We start from the raw sequence: 24,387 nt of genomic DNA, 5'->3' as shown, positions 1-24,387 counted from the left end.
TATCATGAAATATAATAGAATGACGTATCATCGTGCTCATAATATAATGAATCAATCATCAATAGGAGAGGTACTTCTCCCATAAGATGTCATATGTTAGTCATACCGACAAATAGAGAGACGTTATCATAATATCATGACAGTATAAGATATATCATTTTACGTGCTAGAATGTCATCGCATTCATGCCTAAAGTCCACTCGTGCACACCACTCCGCATTGTTGCAAAGCAACAGATGGCTCGTATTATATGGTGCATCAATCAATGAACCATATCCTTAGACATAGTCACTATTTTTATATCAAAGACAATTCCTTTAATCTATCATCCAAAAATAATGCAGGCAGATGACTATCAGTTACTCTGGAGCAGCTACATCTTTGTCGCAGCTATTTGTTCTTAGAGCATGCAAGATCATAATATGGGTTTGATAATCAACATAACAAAGTATCATCCAACATATAGAATTACAGATGAGACTGCCAGTGTCACAAAGATCCGACACTGTTATCAATGAACAAGATACCAGTTACTGCCATGGACCATTCATGGTAGATCAACATGGCGCTTAGACCCTTCCACAGGTGCCGAGGTTCGAGATGGGGATTCATGGCAGCACAAATGCCGTTATACAGATCGGGTATCTGAGACAATTTCAATCACATATATTTAAGAGGCGAGCCTGAGGGCTCGATTGTTCCAGGTCGCTGCCGCAGTCACCAGGGTGCCCGCGTCTCTCTTCGCCCCTCTTCGACTCGAGTCATAGTAAAATAGGACCCTCGCCCACTCCTAGAATACTACATTAGATTTTTCGAAATCAGGCATCTTCGGCATCTAATACGACATATGCATAAATGATAACATCGTCGTAGATGGAATGACGCCTGAGACGAAGACCCTCAGTTGCCTTGCCGCCCGGCAGTAAAATACGATAATTTCCGGAGGATATCATACCTTGATCATACTATTTCAGCATATGGTGACGTAATATCGTACCCACGTATATGACATGAGTAAACAGCATAGCAACATGAATAGCACTACATTAAGTTCCGCACCATAGCACTGTGCACATTGATACATGTATGATTTCACGTTGCGCCAAACATGTATCTCTCATGATTATTGTCAACACAGAGGCACAGTGTAATATGCAATATATGTAGGAATATCGCAGGCCAACAGCGTCTGCTTTCGAGGAGAGAAATAGTGAACTCCACTGTCATCAAAGCAAAGAATGTCTTCCGATAGAGAAAACACACGTTACATCTGTGCCAGAGCTTATTTGAATGATGAAATAATTTGTCAACGGTAAAGCATAGCGTATCATGCAAATTATAAATTTAAAAGTTGCAGTTCTCACATAGTACAATAGTACCGCTATGCCTAAGTCCTTAATTAGCTTGGACTACCTACACCAATTGGGGCGTCGTCGATTGCACAGGTTCAGCTGAAAGTTTCTCGTTGATTATTCTTTCAGTAGATACCGAGCCGGACTCTTCTTTTATGCATGTTAATGTAACAATTACACTTGAGATTGAGGATATAAACTAAACTGACACATCATGGCTTTGTTATATTGGCTCACGTTCTTCTCTGAACAGATCTTTCTTACCAGATTAAGATTTTATCAATGATAATACATGAAAGCCTCAACGTATGGTGCTGATGGTTCTCGTAGTGACACGCATAACAAAGCGTCTTATCAGAGACAGTGATAAGAAGATATTTAATAATAATAATAGTTTTTGTTATTTGTCCTGATGAGTTATGTATTAAAGGTAACGATGGAATAGTAGAGACTCGCTGTCTTCTACATTCTGGAACATGTGAGAAACATGTAGCAGGTATGGTGACATGGCGCTGGTCAGTAGAGTTTCTCGATGTTTAGCGCTATGAAACGAACACAAGATGAATCATGTATAAAAACCACATGTTACATAGCTGAAAACATGTGTGACTCCCACACCATCTTCCTTGTTACTCAAATAATACTGTAAATTATCTGCACCTTAGAGCAGTTCAATATGTGAAATCATGGCATGCCTATGTATTCTTCATTAATGGGTGAAAGATAGATGCAAGAGCAGAGCACAACACCGCCGAAGATTCATTACCTGCCATCATTTATAGCGGCTCGCCATTCATTATATCAATTTAACGGAAGAAGACCCACATGAATATTATGAGTAGAAATCAGACATACTCTGTCCATACGAAAGCGCAGCCCTCTCTCATAAAGTGAATGCTAGATCCATTTTAACAAACAAAACAAAATGTATTCGTTATCATAAGATAGTTTCAGGGGAGGAACCCGATAATGTTGTCGATGAAGCAGGATGCCTGTCCCCAGCTAGATCTGAGTCTCTTGGGCGTAGGACCACCGCATCCCCAAGCCAGAGCTTTCAATTTTCAGCTCCATGTTGCATCGCTTCCCCTGCTAAATTACACCAAACTGAACGTCTCATGTTAGCGCATCACACACATGAGCCTCAGAGGGAGACACAATGACTTAACACTTCTCTGGACATATGTTATACTGACATTAGATCGTTATTCATTCAACATAGCAAAGATAATGCGAATAGCAGACTGCAAAACAACGCTTGCATTGACGAATTTTAAACGGCATCGTTCGTTCGAATGTCTCGCGCATGAGGACACCACGGAACTCGGGCTTGCTTTCGCTGCTTCACAGACTCCAGACGCGATGCTGTTGAAATCTGACCGGCGCAGTGTCCAGTTCAGTACTTTTACTTTGTCGTTATATAATAACAAAACACTAAACTAAGATAAGGAGAAGTTGCCATCCTCTGTCATCAGCTGTACCGTAGGTGTAATATGCCGCTTTATTATTTTCGCTGTATGCTATAGTGCGTGTATCAAGTATTGTCAAGAGACTTAAACAACATCATACTTACCATAGAATCGTACTTCATTCTCTTCTAGCAGCCTGAGAGTAAATGATACTTTATATTATCTTCCTTCTTCTCATATCAATAGTAAGACATCAGCCGGCGGAAAAGGTCTTCAATAGCGATGGGACAAGATTGCACTGGGTCAGTCAAGACGCCTAAATAACGTGGGACAAGTGTACGCAATATTGTCATTTTCAAAGTGTCTTTACGATCACATTACCAATTTTTCGCTGCGGCAAAGTCACATAATATAAATTTTCTTAGAATATCGTAAATATTGCATCAAGATTGTTGATAAAGCATTACAATCAAAATCTTAACCTTCATCTTAATGATAAGCCTCAACCACAAGTTTGCATCAGTTCCTCTAGCTTTTACATGAGTATTATTGTATGTTGTGCGAAAGCCACGGTAAATAATTACATTAGATTTTTAGCAGTTTTTGCAAGAAATTTCAGAGCGTGGTAATCATCCATTATAATCTAGCAATGGGAACATTCAATGCTGGTGGCGCCAGCCTCATCACTGCGCTTCGCCAGCTGTGCAAGTCACGCTTATTGTAGTAACAGCACCCTTTGATTATTATAGCGAACAGGCATTGCATTACAGCGGCGGTAATAACCAAACCGCCACATTCTTCTTGCTGCGCTCGATTTTCTTCTTCTATCTCACTAAGACGCATTATCATCTTATTATGCCACCTCTACCTGATATATTTAGCAACAATATGATTTGATTTTCACAAGATAACTTATTTCAAAGATCAAGACGTTGTTGACTGTCGATTTTAGCAGCAATTTTCCAAGCTTTTCAATGTTTCATTAAAAGCGGGCTTGTGCTCAATAAATAGTTAGGTGAAATTGAATAGCCGTAGTTAGCCTCCCATACGGTTAGATAGCCGCTGCCATTATTATATGAGCATACTATTACTAGAATTGCCCGCAGCATTGTTGTTGAAATTTTTAATGAGTTTGTCAACATAAATGTTTGCGCACCAATGAAGCACGGAACATTAGGGATCGGTCATTGTCCTACATTCACAAGCATAGACATAATAAGCATCAATCTTATCACTCGTGAAAGAGGTCAATAGCTGCGTGCCACTCGCAAGCTGATCATCATACATCAGAAGCTTCTGTTGCTTCACCAAAGAGTGACAGCACTAGCAACTGTCGTCTCTGTCCTCGCATGTAGCTGCTTTATCATTCAGTACATAGCAAAAGCACAGATTCATTCTTTCCCTGCTTGAGCAACATGTTCAGTAGCCTACTGTTTAAAATTATTATGCTGGCTTCCTCGTGCCATTATACTTTAGGCAGGGGATTATCTACATCAGCATCCTGCATTTATTCATTAATCAATACTATTTGTAGCAGTAGAGAACTTTAGCTCTTCCTTCCAAAGGGAATACTTGGCTTTAGTACATCTACACCCCAGCTTTTTGCATTATATTCAACAAAATTATTAAGATATAGCAGCACTTAACTAATACTTCAGAGGGTTTATTTTCAAGATGTTAACATCAAAGAGTAAATACTTAAAGAATTGTCGTAGGTAAATAGGCGGAAGGTCAGGTGCAATATTGATGTTGTGAAGCCCGTCAACTTAGCATTAGGTTGCCATTTACAATGTAAGAATAGCAAACTAGATAAAAGTAAATGCACTACTTTTTGTTTTGATAGCAACAAGATAATTAAATGCAAAACTAGCAACTAATTTTTCATTTGATGCGTAGCAAACAAAGTAGCTAAGCAAAGACAAAAACAAAGTAAAGATGATCTTCTCGGGTCGGCGCCAGCTCAGCCATGCGCAAGGTTGACACGCCCCAACTCAAGAGAGGCAGGTGATGCGCATAGCGGCAAGAAAAATCAAGGTCAGGAGTCAAGAAGATCGCTGATGGATGCGCGTTAGTCACCGCAGAAGGCCAACGTTAGTCCTGGCACAACACGTTCAGTTCAACGTAAATAAGTGAGCTGTCGTTCACCGGCCAAAATAAAGGATTAATCAGATGCGGAAGATGATTCAGCAAACTACGTTATGATTGCAGCCAAAGAGCAGAATTAAAAAATCTTCTCCCGAAGATAAACACTGATGCTGCGAACAAATATAGCCAGCGTTAAAGAGAGATACACCATACATTAACATGATGAGCATAGCGAGTATTTAATTAGCATTACGAATAAAGTATATAGATCGCCATTCAATCGCGATCTATGCCTGTAAAAACACTGATCTCCGCTGCAAGATTAGTATGGCGCGCACGTGATCAACAATCACATCCCAGCATCAATGTTTGTCTCTGGGTGTCACAACACAATTAGACGTCGCCCCCCAGGTACACGCAGTTATTTGGCACTTCAAAGAATTACTTTCGCCGTATAATAGTTAAGTCGAGAGTAACATAAACAACAATAGATATAATCTGATAATCAACATAGCAAAGCAATTCCTATCATTTAACATATAATTGATCATGTTAGCAAAGATCGACAATGAAGATAATGGGAGACATCGGCCTAGCTATGACCCATAGTCCGTGGGTAGACTACACACAATATCACTCGCTAATATGAGTCGCTAGCCGAGGCTGATCTCGAGATGGGATCGGCGGGCTGCGCCAAACTTCAGATGAGGTTATGGTGGGTCACATACGCCGTTCGTAGAGCCCGCCGCCAAATACCGGGTACCGCGTCTCTTCGCCGACTCGAGTTTCGGCAAAATAGGACTTCTGAAGATTTTTCGGAATACGCGGCATGGAACATAAGAATATCGACACGTCTGGGAGATGCATCGCACCTACGCCATGTCATAGAAACACATTAGGATCAATATCTCGAACCATCGAAATATTTAGGCCTCGCTCGGGACACGAGCCGATGATGAGCCAGTGAGAGCATCGAGAGCGCGAGCGAAGATAACCGCCGCCCCACGCCGCCAGTATCGTGCAGTTCACGATGCTCCAACCGGCACGAGACGCTCACTCCATTTGCACGCCTCCGGTGACTACGCCGCACTGCTACCACATCGCTGCATCAGAACCTGGAAATTTAGATACTGTGTATACCGAATTATCAGCATTTTTTGTCTTTCTTGAGTAATATTGGCTAGCGTATATATCATATCATGTTGGTCAACGTAGAAACAAATGGGGATTAACCAGTTACGGCGCAAAAATCGGGGTAAGAGCCTGTCATTAAATTACACCAAACACTTCTCGCCTACCTAGTGTTAGGTGAGCTGGCTTTCCACAATAAGCCCTTCAAAATAGTTTCAAATCATACTTACCTACACATCACGGGTACGCGTCGCTTGAGGTAAGTTGAGCTTGGAAGCCATTGTGTTAAAACACGATTTTCCATTTTTTAAATTCATATTTGAATCCCTGTCTACACGCACAAGCTGTTCTCTTCTTCATCAATATCCATGTCACGAATGCTGATCGTAGCGATAGGGAACGGGCAGGATAGCCCTCTTCTTCACATGTTAATTAGCTTCACTCCTCTAAGTATACGAAGGGCATATTTTCACGGCGACTAAAATTATGCATTATTACCATAAAATGATAAACATCGTTGTGCTGCTATTGGACATGCCGATAAATCGCCACGCATTTGTTGTTGTAAAATATAATGATAAATATTGCCACGCGAAAAATGATAAACCATTTATTTGTTGTTGCTATTAATTAAAAAAATATATCATCTATTATTAATTAAAAATGATAAACATCGAATGGTTTGTTGTTGCCATTAATCCATTTGTCGAGCTAGTTGTGCGTTATTACATACAAATAGCTATTACATCAAACAAACCATCTATTTGTATGCAATGATGTGCCTATCGATAGCATTTGCTTCTTTTGAGGTCATTTATGAAGGCAGGTCCTGGCTCAGGTAGTGCCAGCTGGACATCAAGTTTAGCATTACATGATGGAACATATCAACAATAAAAGGAAAGCTCAGCACTGTTCAGGGTGAAAATGACAGCTGGAGCATGATGCCGCCGAGAGTTCTTGACCATCAATTGGGCATTAAAGGAAATAAAAAAGTCAAAATTAACAATCTGCATAGAAGACGCTGCAGAAATTGAGGTTGTTTAGAGAAGGTAGAATACCTGAAGAAAGTCGGTTAAATGGAGACTTAAATGCGCTATGATCCACCAAATTTCATTACGATGCCATACGCAAATCAAGAACTCCTGCCCAAAAATGTGTGTTATTCAATCAGAGGTTTGAATGTTATCCATAGTAATTTCATAGTTACAACCGCTACCTGTCCTTTCAACATGAAACTTGCTCTTGCTCACTATCAATTAACGATAAACGATGCCGATCGGTATCGGCAGCCGCCATCGCTAGTCAATGTCGGGATGTGCGTGTTGATTGATCGCTGGCGATAAAGACAATGCGCTTCGCATTAAGGTTTGAACGTTCGTCAAGCACGTTGAAAAAGCGGAGGCAGATCTCCACGCTGCGTAATCCTGGCGACAACAGCCACCGTTTGCTCGGGTTCAACAAGGATCACCGCTTGCAAAACAATGATCAATCAGAAGATGATTGTTTTGCAACAGTAAACAAGGTTGCAAAGCATTGTATGCGACGTGAAGAGCTGATCGGGTCCGTCAATTAGAAATCCTCCCATAAGATGTGCGACGTTGCTAGCCGGGAAGCAATTGACAACAGAGGGTAGGTCATCGCGACAAGATGTCACGATAAGTCATAGAAAGATTTATTAAGCACACGACAGTATATAGACCAAAGATGTATCTGTCAAAAAGTTCACCTTCAAACATCGTTCGAATTTTCTTCCAAGATAGTGCCAAAACGTCGATACGGTGCGCATGTAATCAATAACTACATCCCATCATAGGTCAATGTTTTATCCCTATCGCCATTAACTAATACCTTGTATTTGCCATCGCCCCAGACTACGAGGCATGAACTCACTGTCGAGCATAATACTCTCCAACTTACAGATTAACGAAGATAAACATAAACAACACATATTAACCACACTCAATATCATTATCGATCCATTAAACACAACATATAGTATTACAGATAATATGTTATAACATAAGATTCAACACGACACGACATAACTTGTCTGTAGACCATTTTATGTGTGATATCGAGGAAACGAGGAGATCAGTGCTGCAGTTATAGCCGGCACGGGGTTTGCGGGCGAGCGTTAGAAGATATTAGAAATGTATGCCAGGCTTCGTCACTACCGCGTCTTCATTCTCTATTCCTTCCTTCGAAAAGCTGCGGCGTGGGCACTGGCGCAAGTTCATGCCCCAGAATACGTTACTACGAAATAAAAACAAAACGCCTTCGGCACCTGTTAATAGTTGTTCAATGAATGAATATGCGCGCGCAGATAAATATGAACATGCGAATATCGATATCGCCGGAGACGAGTTATCCTCGTTCTCGTTGCCCGGCAAACGACAACAAAGATACTTCATATGTCATCTGATCATACTATTGTAAACACGGAAATGACATGAACATAAAGACTTCTCAGTAATATTATCAAAGATTGAGTTGTTTCCATAAAGATGGGCAATAAAGTGTATATTAGCTAACACAAAGAATAAGTCGTTAAATTTATAACATGTATATCAAACACAATATCAAACTAGAGTGATTATGCATTGCCAATAGTGTTTAGTGGAGAGAAATAATGACCAACATTGTAAAGAGAATCCAGAAAGCATCGCTAGAGATTTGGCTTGAAAACATGGTGTCACGTCAACAAATAGTAATAAAGCATACAGCCAGTGGCCCGCTTCACAGTACTATCTTATCCAATATTTTTCCAATAAGCAACACAAATGGGTGGTCTATACGTCTGATTTCTTGATGCTCAACTTGCACACCCATACGGTACAATAGCTGGACATCAGAAGCAGATAAGATGTGGCAACAATTATTACTCAGATATATGCTCAAAACTCCAAACTCCGACCATGAATCATGGCTTAGTTAGCGCCCAATGTTCTTCTCTAACAATATGTGCTCCAATTATTATGTAGATTCTTACTGGGAGCCAAGACGAACATGATAACTCACATGATATTCAACAAGAATGGGTTGATGAGGCCTGCAACATGGTTGCATCAAGAGACAGCAGATAAGTACATGAGCTCATTTCAATACGTTTTAAGCTGTTTGTCTCATGAGTTGTTAAGGTTGTAGCAGGACGATGGAATTTTTGTACCAAATTTACTTGAGAATGAGAAATACGTGCAGGTAGAGGGCGGACACAAATCTATTATGGTTGGCCTCGATGCAGCGCTCACTCGTGACAGCCGTTTCGAACACATGATCGCACCATGTTCCATGTATATTAAATATCATTAATCATTTTCCTTGTTGTTCAAAACTTAATACTGGGGATTATTCAGACTTTTGTATATAAATATGCAAACGCTAGCAAAGCCTAGTGCTCACACAAGGCATAAGATGTGCTGGCTTAACATGAGCTACATCAGCCGCTATCTTCAAGACATTTTGCAGCCCATGCAAGCATTCGGCCCACCATGTCACCTGGGCCTTTAAATCCGCCATATCAATATGAGTAAAGCCTGGTGACACATTAACCATATAACAAATGAAGTTGCCAGCTGAATGCTGGGATCCTTATCAAAAATCGACGCTCAGTTAAACATAAGAGATCTGTCAAAATATATTAGTCCCGATATCAGCCAACATGAAGAAGGATGCCTCAAGTCCCCGCTAGACGCTTCGGTCTTCCAGAACAGTAAGGTCCCCAGCTTATTACCTTCCTTGACATATCAGTATCATACTCTTCTGATCTCGAAAACGCCCGTCACCAACCAAACAACTTCATTAGTGCACAAAATAACATGTACTGTAGGTATCAACACTCTAACACTTCAACATTGCATATTATCGACATTAATGGATCGTTGTTCATTCAACATAAAGAGTACGCGAAAGCGTTAGTCTGTCAAAACAGAACAGTTAGAAGATCTGGCTCTTAAAATGGCACCAGACTTCAGCTCAAATGAAAATTCACTGAATGAAAGCCGCGCATATCCAGTGATCACGCGACGCACTGGCTTCACCTTCGAGCTACCTACAGGGAAGGAAATCGCAGTAACTAGCCCAGTATTCACCCAACCATCAAAAGATCTGCCATATCAACAGTGCCAAGATAAGGGAGAGGCCGTTGCTGTAGTAAACAACTTCCAAGACTCAAATATAAAACAAAATACGTAGTAAAAACATGGGCCGTCTCCATAAGCGCTTAACGCCTCAGCCAGGCGCAGAAAAGTGTAAATCGCAATATCGCGAGATTTAGCATCAACATCGAATATGTAGCCCTCATTCTCTTCTAGGGAAGTGATCTATAGCCTTGGAGAGGAAATTGATACTAATATTACTCTTCCTTCATATCAATATAATTAACGTGTTCAAAGGTCTTCCTGACATGGGGCAAGATGCATTGCATTAATATTCCAAGACAACAAACCTTTGGGGAGAGTTGATAATGTTCATATTATGATTAACAATAACCTTGTCCCCGTTGATTTTGTTGTCTTGGATATTGAATGCAATGCATCTTGCCCCATTATATTGGGAAGACCTTTTCTTCGAACCGTTGGTGCTACTATTGATATGAAGGAAGGTAATATTAAATATCAATTTCCTCTCAAGAAAGGTATGGAACACTTCCCTAGAAAGAGAATGAAGTTACCTTATGATTCTATTATTAGAACAAATTATGATGTTGATGCTTCGTCTCTTGATATTACTTGATTTACACTTTCTGCGCCTAGCTGAAAGGCGTTAAAGAAAAGCGCTTATGGGAGACAACCCATGTTTTTACTACAGTATTTTTGTTTTATATTTGAGTCTTGGAAGTTGTTTACTACTGTAGCAACCTCTCCTTATCTTAGTTTTGTGTTTTGTTGTGCCAAGTAAAGTCTTTGATAGTTAAGTGAATACTAGATTTGGATTACTACACAGTTTCAGATTTCTTTGCTGTCACGAATTTCGACCTGCCTCCCTGTAGGTAGCTCAGAAAATTAAGCCAATTTACGTGCGTGATCCTCAGATATGTACGCAACTTTCATTCAATTTGGGAATTTTCATTTGAGCAAGTCTGGTGCCATTTTAAAATTCGTCTTTACGGACTGTTCTGTTTTGACAGATTCTGCCTTTTATTTCGCATTGCCTCTTTTGCTATGTTGGATGAATTTCTTTGATCCATTAATGTCCAAGTAGCTTTATGCAATGTTCAGAAGTGTTAAGAATGATTGTGTCACCTCTGAACATGTTAATTTTTATTGTGCACTAACCCTCTAATGAGTTGTTTCGAGTTTGGTGTGGAGGAAGTTTTCAAGGATCAAGAGAGGAGTATGATGCAATATGATCAAGGAGAGTGAAAGCTCTAAGCTTGGGGATGCCCCGGTGGTTCACCCATGCATATTCTAAGAAGACTCAAGCGTCTAAGCTTGGGGATGCCCAAGGCATCCCCTTCTTCATCGACAACATTATCAGGTTCCTCCCCTGAAACTATATTTTTATTCCGTCACATCTTATGTGCTTTGCTTGGAGCGTCGGTTTGTTTTTGTTTTTGTTTGAATAAAATGGATCCTAGCATTCACTGTATGGGAGAGAGACACGCTCCGCTGTTGCATATGGACAAGTATGTCCTTAGGCTTTACTCATAGTATTCATGGCGAAGTTTCTTCTTCGTTAAATTGTTATATGGTTGGAATTGGAAAATGCTACATGTAGTAATTCTAAAATGTCTTGAATAATTTGATACTTGGCAATTGTTGTGCTCATGTTTAAGCTCTTGCATCATATACTTTGCACCCATTAATGAAGAAACACCTAGAGCTTGCTAATTTGGTTTGCATATTTGGTCTCTCTAAAGTCTAGATAATTTCTAGTATTGAGTTTTGAACAACAAGGAAGACGGTGTAGATTCTTATAATGTTTACAATATGTCTTTTATGTGAGTTTTGCTGCACCGGTTCATCCTTGTGTTTGTTTCAAATAACCTTGCTAGCCTAAACCTTGTATCGAGAGTGAATACTTCTCATGCATCCAAAATCCTTGAGCCAACCACTATGCCATTTGTGTCCACCATACCTACCTACTACATGGTATTTCTCCGCCATTCCAAAGTAAATTGCTTGAGTGCTACCTTTAAAAATTCCATCATTCACCTTTGCAATATATAGCTCATGGGACAAATAGCTTAAAAACTATTGTGGTATTGAATATGTACTTATGCACTTTATCTCTTATTAAGTTGCTTGTTGTGCGATAACCATGTTTCTGGGGACGCCATCAACTATTCTTTGTTGAATATCATGTGAGTTGCTATGCATGTTCGTCTTGTCTGAAGTAAGAGAGATCTACCACCTTAATGGTTGGAGCATACATATTGTTAGAGAAGAACATTGGGCCGCTAACTAAAGCCATGATTCATGGTGGAAGTTTCAGTTTTGGACATATATCCTCAATCTCATATGAGAATAATAATTGTTGCCACATGCTTATGCATTAAAGAGGAGTCCATTATCTGTTGTCCATGTTGTCCCGGTATGGATGTCTAAGTTGAGAATAATCAAAAGCGAGAAATCCAAAATGCGAGCTTTCTCCTTAGACCTTTGTACAGGGCGGCATGGAGGTACCCCATTGTGACACTTGGTTAAAACATGTGTATTGCGATGATCCGGTAGTCCAAGCTAATTAGGACAAGGTGCGGGCACTATTAGTATACTATGCATGAGGCTTGCAACTTGTAAGATATAATTTACATAACTCATATGCTTTATTACTACCGTTGACAAAATTGTTTCATGTTTTCAAAATAAAATCTCTAGCACAAATATAGCAATCGATGCTTTCCTCGTTGAAGGACCTTTCTTTTACTTTTAATGTTGAGTCAGTTCACCTATTTCTCTCCACCTCAAGAAGCAAACACTTGTGTGAACTGTGCATTGATTCCTACATACTTGCATATTGCACTTATTATATTACTCTATGTTGACAATTATCCATGAGATATACATGTTATAAGTTGAAAGCAACCGCTGAAACTTAATCTTCCTTTGTGTTGCTTCAATACCTTTACTTTGATTTATTGCTTTATGAGTTAACTCTTATGCAGGACTTATTGATGCTTGTCTTGAAGTACTATTCATGAAAAGTCTTTGCTTTATGATTCACTTGTTTACTCATGTCATTTCCATTGTTTTGATCGCTGCATTCATTACATATGTTTACAAATAGTATGATCAAGGTTATGATGGCATGTCACTCCGGAAATTATCTTTGTTATCGTTTTACCTCGCTCGGGACGAGCGGAACTAAGCTTGGGGATGCTGATACGTCTCCGACGTATCGATAATTTCTTATGTTCCATGACACATTATTGATGATATCTATATGTTTTATGCACACTTTATGTCATATTCGTGCATTTTCCGGAACTAACCTATTAACAAGATGCCGAAGAGCCGATTCTTGTTTTCTGCTGTTTTTGGTTTCGAAATCCTAGTAACGAAATATTCTCGGAATTGGACGAAATCAACGCCCAGGGTCCTATTTTGCCACGAAGCTTCCAGAAGACCGAAGGAGAGTCGAAGTGGGGCCACGAGGTGGCGAAACACCAGGGCGGCGCGGCCCAAGCCCTGGCCGCGCCGACCTATGGTGTGCCCCTCGTGCCGCCTCTTTACCTGCCCTTCCGCCTACAAATAGCCTCCGTCGCGAAACCCCCAGTACCGAGAGCCACGATACGGAAAACCTTACTGAGACGCCGCCGCCGCCAATCCCATCTCGGGGGATTCGGAGATCTCCTCCGGCACCCTGCCGGAGAGGGGATTCATCTCCCGGAGGACTCTTCACCGCCATGGTCGCCTCCGGAGTGATGAGTGAGTAGTTCACCCCTGGACTATGGGTCCATAGCAGTATCTAGATGGTTGTCTTCTCCTCATTGTGCTTCATTGTTGGATCTTGTGAGCTGCCTAACATGATCAAGATAATTTATCTGTAATACTATATGTTGTGTTTGTCGGGATCCGATGGATAGAGAATACTATGTTATGTTAATTATCAAGTTATTATCTATGTGTTGTTTATGATCTTGCATGCTCTCCGTTATTAGTAGAGGCTCGGCCAAGTTTTTGCTCTTAACTCCAAGAGGGAGTATTTATGCTCGATAGTGGGTTCATGCCTCCATTGAATCTGGGACGATGTGACGTAAAGTTCTAAGGTTGTGGATGTGCTGTTGCCACTAGGGATAAAACATTGATACTATGTCTAAGGATGTAGTTATTGATTACATTACGCACCATACTTAATGCAATTGTCCGTTGTTTTGCAACTTAATACCGGAAGGGGTTCGGATGATAACCTCGAAGGTGGACTTTTTAGGCATAGATGCATGTCTGGATAGCGGTCTATGTACTTTGTCGTAATGCCCAATTAAATCTCACTATATTTATCATGACATGTATGTGCATTGTTATACCCTCTCTATTTGTCAATTGCCCGACTGTAATTTGTTCACCCAACATGCTTTTATCTTATGGGAGAGACACCTCTAGTGAACTGTGGACCCCGGTCCTATTCTTTACATCGCATACAATCTACTGCAATACTTGTTTTACTGTTTTTCTGCAAACAATCATCTTCCACACAATACGGTTAATCCTTTGTTACCGCAAGCCGGTGAGATTGACAACCTCACTGTTTCGTTGGGGCAAAGTACTTTGGTTGTGTTGTGCAGGTTCCACGTTGGCGCCGGAATCTCTGGTGTTGCGCCGCACTACATCCCGCCGCCATCAACCTTCAACGTGCTTCTTGACTCCTACTGGTTCGATTAAACCTTGGTTTCTTACTGAGAGAAACTTGCCGCTGTGCGCATCACACCTTCCTCTTGGAGTTCCCAACGGACGTGTCAACTGCACGCATCACATCCCGACATTGACCTAGCAGTGGCGGCGAGCATAGCCATTCTGACCATGCCGATATCGGCATCGGCATCGTTTGGAGGCTGTGGTGCTCGAATCAAGTTGGGATTTGTTTCTTGTAGGCCAAAATGAATTTGAAACAAGTTTCATGTTGAAGGTTAGGTAACGAAAGTTTGTAACTATCCCAAAATTATACTAGCGCCATGGTGAGGTTCTTTTTGATAGAGCTATACGGTTGGGCAAACTTTTTTGACACTTTTTAGATAGGGTTCCTTGTTGTTACACGTATGGCATCATGTATGGAAAATTTGGGGTAATTTGGGGATGTTCGAAAAAATCACTTTGCTTAAGCGCATGCCGTTTCGTCTCGCTGAAACCAGCTTTTCTAACAAGGTGATTATTTCTACCTTCTCTAAATAACCTCAAATTTCATACAGCTGATCTTCTATACATAGATAGATAGATTGTTTCGTTTTTACATTTTTCGAACTTTTTATTTCCCTTTATAATACCCAATTGATTTTCAGGTCAAAACCTCGAAAAACAAGCATCATGTATGGCATCATTTTCACCCTAAATTTCAAATTTTTTGAAACTTTCCCTTTTAGATATTCCTTGTTGTTATAGGTATGCCATCATGTATGCCAAACTTGGTTAGGTCTCACTGAAACCAGCTTTTGTAACTAATTAGGTTTTTTCTGCCTTCTCTAAATGACCTCAAAAATCGTACGTGATAGGTTTATCATTCTATACAAAGATAGATGGTTTATGATTTTTTGCGTGAAAAGTAATGGCTACAACAAATTGTTGATGGTTTATCATTTTTTTGCATGAAAAGTAATGGCAACAACAAATCGGTGATGGTTTATTATTTTTTTGCGTGAAAAGTAATGGCAACAACAAATCGGTGATGGTTTATCATTTTTTTGCGTGAAAAGTAATGGCAACAACAAATCGGTGATGGTTTATCATTTTTTTTGCGTGAAAAGTAATGGCAACAACAAATCGGTGATGGTTTATCATTTTTTTTGCGTGAAAAGTAATGGCTACAACAAATTGTTGATGGTTTATGATTTTTTGCGTGAAAAGTAATGGCTACAACAAATCGGTGACGGTTTATCATTTTTTTGCATGAAAAGTAATGGCAACAACAAATCGGTGATGGTTTATCATTTTTTGTGTGAAAAATAACGCCTAAAAGAGTTTATAATTTTTAGTGCGTGAAAAATAATACAGAAAACCGCCCTTCAGCATACTTAGAGGGTGGAAGCTAATTAACCGCCAACAGAGAGAGAGGGGTTATCCTGCCCGTTCCCTATATCATACGATCAACGGTCGGCGGGCACGATCCGCGTGACATGGGATAGACCAATCAGGGCGATGTTGCACGTCTGCGAGAATTTGTGAAGAGAGAGGGCAAAGCCGAGTACTATCAAGAAACCAAGGGCACCTGAGTAGTAACTAGACTAAGGGATTCAAATATGAGATTTAAAAAATGGAAAATGCGTGTTTTGTACAATGAAACCCATCTTGGCCTACCTCAAACTATTTGCAATACCAATATACATCAGGGTGAGAATTGTGGCCTCATTTAGACAAAGTATGATTTGGGGGAAGCTGTTTTGGGAAGGGCTTATTGTGGAAAACCATGCACCTTCATAGCTACTAGGTGATTTGAGAAGTGGCAATTTGTGGTAAAACTTGATTTATCTACGATTTATCTATGATTTGAGAAGTGGCAATTTGTGGTAAAGACTCCATGAGTAAGTGCCACTCTTTTTCGGATTTTTTTGCACATTAAATGACTCATTTAACTAGTTAATCCCATTTGTTGACTCTCTGTTGACCAGCCACTTGAGGGTAAAACCGAGTATATTGCACTAGCCGGTATTAGCACTCAAGGGGAAAATTGAGCACACAAAAAATGCTAGTATAAGACTCGAGGGTATACCCGAGTATATCTAAATTTCCGTGGTTAGACTCGAGGACACGTGCAATTGTTGACGCGTAGACGCGGGTCGCGGTGGAGAAGTCTAGACGTGCAATCGTGGACGCGTGTCGCGTTGCGGAAGTCCAAGACGTGCAGACGTGCACCTGTGCACGCGTAGGACGCGGGTCGCATTAACCACCCCTCGCCTTTATAGACGCCTCCTCGCACTCTCTCTGTCACTCTCACTCGCTCACGCATCGCCAACTCTCTCACGTCCCATCATCTTCTCCAAAGCAAAAAACCCTCTCCCTCTTCCTCTTCCTCCGCCGGAGAGATGGACAAGGAGAATGCCAATCCCATCGTCGAGGTAGGCTCGAAGCGCGACGCCTCCATCTTCGGCGCCGTCTGATACGTCTCCGACGTATCGATAATTTCTTATGTTCCATGCCACATTGATGATGTTATCTACATGTTTTATGCACACTTTATGTCATATTCGTGCATTTTCTGGAACTAACCTATTAACAAGATGCCGAAGTGCCGATTGTCGTTTTCTGCTGTTTTTGGTTTCAGAAATCCTAGTAACGAAATATTCTCGGAATTGGACGAAATCAACGCCCAGGGTCCTATTTTGCCACGAAGCTTCCAGAAGTCCGAAGAGGAGGCGAAGAGGGGCCACGAGGGGGCCACACCCTAGGGCGGCGCGGCCCCCCTTGGCCGCGCGGCCCTGTGGTGTGGGGCCCTCGTGCCGCCTCTTGACCTGCCCTTCCGCCTACTTATAGCCTCCGTTGCGAAACCCCCAGTACCGAGAGCCACGATACGGAAAACCTTACTGAGACGCCGCCGCCGCCGATCCCATCTCGGGGGATCCAGGAGATCGCCTCCGGCACCCTGCCGGAGAGGGGATTCATCTCCCGGACGACTCTACGCCGCCATGGTCGCCTCCGGAGTGATGTGTGAGTAGTCTACCCCTGGACTATGGGTCCATAGCTGTAGCTAGATGGTTGTCTTCTCCCCATTATGCTTCATTGTCGGATCTTGTGAGCTGCCTAACATGATCAAGATCATCTATCTGTAATTCTATATGTTGCGTTTGTTGGGATCCGATGAATAGAGAATACTTGCTATGTTGATTATCAAAGTTATATCTATGTGTTGTTTATGATCTTGCATGCTCTCCGTTGCTAGTAGATGCTCTGCCAAGTAGATGCTTGTAACTCCAAGAGGGAGTATTTATGCTCGATAGTGGGTTCATGCCCGCATTGACACCGGGACGAGTGATGAAAAGTTCTAAGGTTGTGTTGTGATGTTGCCACTAGGGATAAAACATTGATGCTATGTCTAAGGATGTAGTTGTTGATTACATTACGCACCATACTTAATGCAATTGTCCTGTTGCTTTGCAACTTAATACCGGAGGGGGTTCGGATGATAACCTCGAAGGTGGACTTTTTAGGCATAGATGCAGTTGGATGGCGGTCTATGTACTTTGTCGTAATGCCCAATTAAATCTCACTATACTCATCATGATATGTATGTGCATGGTCATGCCCTCTTTATTTGTCAATTGCCCAACTATAATTTGTTCACCCAACATGCTGTTTATCTTATGGGAGAGACACCTCTAGTGAACTGTGGACCCCGGTCCAATTCTCTATACTGAAATACAATCTATCGCAATACTTGTTCTACTCGTTTTCCGCAAACAATCATCTTCCACACAATACGGTTAATCCTTTGTTACAGCAAGCCGGTGAGATTGACAACCTCACTATTTCGTTGGGGCAAAGTACTTTGGTTGTGTTGTGCGGGTTCCACGTTGGCGCCGGAATCTCCGGTGTTGCGCCGCACTACATCCCGCCGCCATCAACCTTCAACGTGCTTCTTGACTCCTACCTGGTTCGATTAAACCTTGGTTTCTTACCGAGGGAAACTTGCCGCTGTGCGCATCACACCTTCCTCTTGGGGTTCCCAACGGACGTGTCAACCACACGCATGAAGCAAATTTCTGGCGCCGTTGCCGGGGAGATCAAGACACGCTGCAAGGGGAGTCTCCACTTCTCAATCTCTTTACTTTGTTTTTGTCTTGCTTAGTTTTATTTACTACTTTGTTTGCTGCACTAAATCAAAATAGAAAAAAATTAGTTGCTAGTTTTACTTTATTTGCTATCTTGTTTGCTATATCAAAAACACAAAAAAATTAGTTACTTGCATTTACTTTATCTAGTTTGCTTTATTTACTGTTGCTAAAATGGCCAACCCTGAAAATACTAAGTTGTGTGACTTCACAACCGCAAATAATAATGATTTCTTATGCACACCTATTGCTCCACCTGCTACTACAGCGAGAATTCTTTGAAATTAAACCTCGCTTTACTCGAATCTTGTTATGCGAGAGCAATTTTCTCAGTGTTAGTTCCGATGATGCTGCTGCCCATCTTAATAATTTTGTTGAATTATGTGAAATGCAAAAGTATAAGGATGTAGATGGTGACATTATAAAATTAAAATTGTTCCCTTTCTCATTAAGAGGAAGAGCTAAAGATTGGTTGCTATCTCTCGCCTAAGAATAGTATTGATTCATGGACTAAATGCAAGGATGCTTTTATTGGTAGATATTATCCCCCTGCTAAAATTATATCTTTGAGGAGTAGCATAATGAATTTTAAACAATTAGATACTGAACATGTTGCTCAAGCTTGGGAAAGAATGAAATCTTTGGTTGAAAACTGCCCAACACATGGACTGACTACTTGGATGATCATCCAAACCTTCTATGCAGGACTAAATTTTTCTTCACGGAATTTATTGGATTCAGCTGCTGGAGGTACCTTTATGTCCATCACTCTTGGTGAAGCAACAAAGCTTCTTGATAATATGATGATCAACTACTCTGAATGGCACACGGAAAGAGCTCCACAAGGTAAGAAGGTAAATTCTGTCGAGGAAACCTCTTCCTTGAGTGATAAGATTGATGCTATTATGTCTATGCTTGTGAATGATAGGACTAATATTGATCCTAATAATGTTCCATTAGCTTCATTGGTTGCACAAGAAGAACATGTTGATGTAAACTTCATTAAAAATAACAATTTCAACAACAATGCTTACCAGAACAATTCTAGTAACAACTATAGGCCATATCCTTATAATAATGGCAACGGCTATGCTAATTCGTATGGGAATTCTTACAACAATAATAGGAATTCACCCCCTGGACTTGAAGCCATGCTTAAGGAATTTATTAGTACACAAACTGCTTTTAACAAATCTGTTGAAGAAAAGCTTGGGAAAATTGATATACTTGCTTCTAAAGTCGATAGTCTTGCTGCGATGTTGATCTTTTGAAATCGAAAGTTATGCCTAATGAAAATCATCATAATAAAATTGTTACTACAGCAAATGCCATCCAAGTTAGAATTAATGAAAATATAAGATTGATGGCTGAATTGCGTGCTAGGTGGGATAGAGAAGAAAATGAAAAACTAGCTAAAGAGAAGAATGTAGCTAAAGTTTGGACTATTACCACCACTAGTAATGCTAATGCTACACATGTTGCTGCACCTCCCACTAATAATAATAAAAGAATTGGTGTTAGCAATGTTTCTACTTCTAATGCAAAGCGTGAGAAACTGCCTGAAACTGCTAAAACTGCTGAAACTGCCTGTGATAAAGCCGCTGAAATTTTTTCCAACATTGGGGATGATGATCCCATTGCTTTAGATTATAATGGTTTGAATTTTGATGATTGCCACATCTCTGAAGTTATAAAGTTCTTGCAAAAACTTGCTAAAAGTCCTAATGCTAGTGCTATAAATTTGGCTTTCACACAACATATTACAAATGCTCTCATAAAAGCTAGAGAAGAGAAACTAGAGCGCGAAGCCTCTATTCCTAGAAAGCTAGAGGATGGTTGGGAGCCCATCATTAAGATGAAGGTTAAAGATTTTGATTGTAATGCTTTATGTGATCTTGGTGCAAGTATTTCTGTTATGCCTAAGAAAATTTATAATATGCTTGACTTGCCACCACTGAAAAATTGTTATTTGGATGTTAATCTTGCTGATCATTCTACAAAGAAACCTTTGGGGAAAGTTGATAATGTTCGCATTACCGTTAACAATAACCTTGTCCCCGTTGATTTTGTTGTCTTGGATATTGAATGCAATGCATCTTGTCCCATCATATTGGGAAGACCTTTTCTTCGAACTCGTTGGTGCTACTATTGATATGAAGGAAGGTAATATAAAATATCAATTTCCTCTCAAGAAAGGTATGGAACACTTCCCTAGAAAGAGAATGAAGTTACCTTTTGATTCTATTATGAGAACAAATTATGATGTTGACACTTCGTCTCTTGATAATACTTGATACACACTTTCTGCGCCTAGCTGAAAGGCGTTAAATAAAAGCGCTTATGGGAGACAACCCATGTTTTTACCTACAGTACTTTATTTTTATTTTGTGTCTTGGAAGTTGTTTACTACTGTAGCAACCTCTCCTTATCTTAGTTTAGTGTTTTGTTGTGCCAAGTAAAGTCTTTGATAGAAAAGTAAGTACTAGATTTGGATTACTGCGCAGTTTCAGATTTCTTTGCTGTCACGAATCTGGGTCTACCTCCCTGTAGGTAGCCCAGAAAATTAAGCCAATTTACGTGAATGATCCTCAGATATGTACGCAAGTTTCATTCAATTTGAGCATTTTCATTTGAGCAAGTCTGGTGCCATTTTAAAATTCGTCAATACGAACTGTTCTGTTTTGACAGATTCTGCCTTTTATTTCGCATTGCCTCTTTTGCTATGTTGGATGAATTTCTTTGATCCACCAATGTCCAGTAGCTTTATGCAATGTCCAGAAGTGTTAAGAATCATTGTGTCACCTCTGAACATGTTAATTTTTATTGTGCGCTAACCCTCTAATGAGTTGTTTCGAGTTTGGTGTGGAGGAAGTTTTCAAGGATCAAGAGAGGAGTATGATGCAACATGATCAAGAAGAGTGAAAGCTCTAAGCTTGGGGATGCCCCGGTGGTTCACCCCTGCATATTCTAAGAAGACTCAAGCGTCTAAGCTTGGGGATGCCCAAGGCATCCCCTTCTTCATCGACAACATTATCGGGTTCCTCCCCGAAACTATATTTTTATTCCATCACATCTTATGTGCTTTGTTTGGAGCGTCGGTTTGTTTTTGTTTTTTGTTTTGTTTGAATAAAATGGATCCTAGCATTCACTTTATGGGAGAGAGACACGCTCCGCTGTAGCATATGGACAAGTATGTCCTTAGTTTCTACTCATAATATTCATGGCGAAGTTTCTTCTTCGTTAAATTGTTATATGGTTGGAATTGGAAAATGATACATGTAGTAATTGCTATAAATGTCTTGGGTAATGTGATACTTGGCAATTGTTGTGCTCATGTTTAAGCTCTTGCATCATATGCTTTTCACCCATTAATGAAGAAATACATAGAGCATGCTAAAATTTGGTTTGCATATTTGGTTTCTCTAAGGTCTAGATAATTTCTAGTATTGAGTTTGAACAACAAGGAAGATGGTGTAGAGTCTTATAATGTTTTCAATATGTCTTTTATGTGAGTTTTGCTGCACCGGTTCATCCTTGTGTTTGTTTCATATAAGCCTTGCTAGCCTAAACCTTGTATCGAGAGGGAATACTTCTCATGCATCCAAAATACTTGAGCCAACCACTATGCCATTTGTGTCCACCATACCTACCTACTACATGGTATTTCTCCGCCATTCCAAAGTAAATTGCTTGAGTGCTACCTTTAAAATTCCATCATTCACCTTTACAATATATAGCTCATGGGACAAATAGCTTAAAAACTATTGTGGTATTGAATATGTACTTATGCACTTTATCTCTTATTAAGTTGCTTGTTGTGCGATAACCATGTTTTCCGGGGACGCCATCAACTACTCTTTGTTGAATTTCATGTGAGTTGCTATGCATGTTCGTCTTGTCCGAAGTAAGAGCGATCTACCACCTTATGGTTAAGCATGCATATTGTTAGAGAAGAACATTGGGCCGCTAACTAAAGCCATGATCCATGGTGGAAGTTTCAGTTTTGGACATATATCCTCAATCTCAAATGAGAAAATTATTAATTGTTGTTACATGCTTATGCATAAAAGAGGAGTCCATTATCTGTTGTCTATGTTGTCCCGGTATGGATGTCTAAGTTGAAGAATAATCAATAGCGAGAAATCTAATGCGAGCTTTCTCCTTAGACCTTTGTACAGGCGGCATAGAGGTACCCCTTTGTGACACTTGGTTAAAACATGTGCATTGTGATGATCCGGTAGTCCAAGCTAATTAGGACAAGGTGCGGGCACTATTAGTATACTATGCATGAGGCTTGCAACTTGTAAGATATAATTTACATGATACATATGCTTTATTACTACCGTTGACAAAATTGTTTCATGTTTTCAAAATAAAAGCTCTAGCACAAATATAGCAATCGATGTTTTTCCTCTATGGAGGACCATTCTTTTACTTTATTATTGAGTCAGTTCACCTATTTCTCTCCACCTCAAGAAGCAAACACTTGTGTGAACTGTGCATTGATTCCTACATATTTGCATATTGCACTTATTATATTACTCTATGTTGACAATATCCATGAGATATACATGTTATAAGTTGAAAGCAACCGCTGAAACTTAATCTTCTTTTGTGTTGCTTCAATACCTTTACTTTGAATTATTGCTTTATGAGTTAACTCTTATGCAAGACTTATTGATGCTTGTCTTGAAGTGCTATTCATGAAAAGTCTTTGCTTTATGATTCACTTGTTTACTCATGTCATATACATTGTTTTGATCGCTGCATTCACTACATATGCTTTACAAATAGTATGATCAAGATTATGATGGCATGTCACTCCAGAAATTATCCGTGTTATCGTTTTACCCGCTCGGGACGAGCGGAACTAAGCTTGGGGATGCTGATACGTCTCCGACGTATCGATAATTTCTTATGTTCCATGCCACATTATTGATGTTATCTACATGTTTTATGCACACTTTATGTCATATTCGTGCATTTTCCGGAACTAACCTATTAACAAGATGCCGAAGTGCCGATTGTCGTTTTCTCGCTGTTTTTGGTTTCGGAAATCCTAGTAACGAAATATTCTCGGAATTGGACGAAATCAACGCCCGGGGTCCTATTTTGCCACGAAGCTTCCGGAAGTCCGAAGAGGAGGCGAAGAGGGGCCACGAGGGGGCCACACCCTAGGCGGCGCGGCCCCCCTGGCCGCGCGGCCCCGTGGTGTGGGGCCCTCGTGCCGCCTCTTGACCTCGCCCTTCCGCCTACTTATAGCCTCCGTTGCGAAACCCCCGATACCGAGAGCCACGATACGGAAAACCTTACCGAGACGCCGCCGCCGCCGATCCCATCTCGGGGGATCCAGGAGATCGCCTCCGGCACCCCTGCCGAGAGGGGATTCATCTCCCGGAGGACTCTACGCCGCCATGGTCGCCTCCGGAGTGATGTGTGAGTAGTCTACCCCTGGACTATGGGTCCATAGCTGTAGCTAGATGGTTGTCTTGTCCCCATT

This window comes from Lolium rigidum, chromosome 5 (genome assembly GCF_022539505.1).
Source record: "Lolium rigidum isolate FL_2022 chromosome 5, APGP_CSIRO_Lrig_0.1, whole genome shotgun sequence".
NCBI lineage: Eukaryota > Viridiplantae > Streptophyta > Magnoliopsida > Poales > Poaceae > Lolium > Lolium rigidum.
This window is presented reverse-complemented; position numbering follows the sequence as displayed.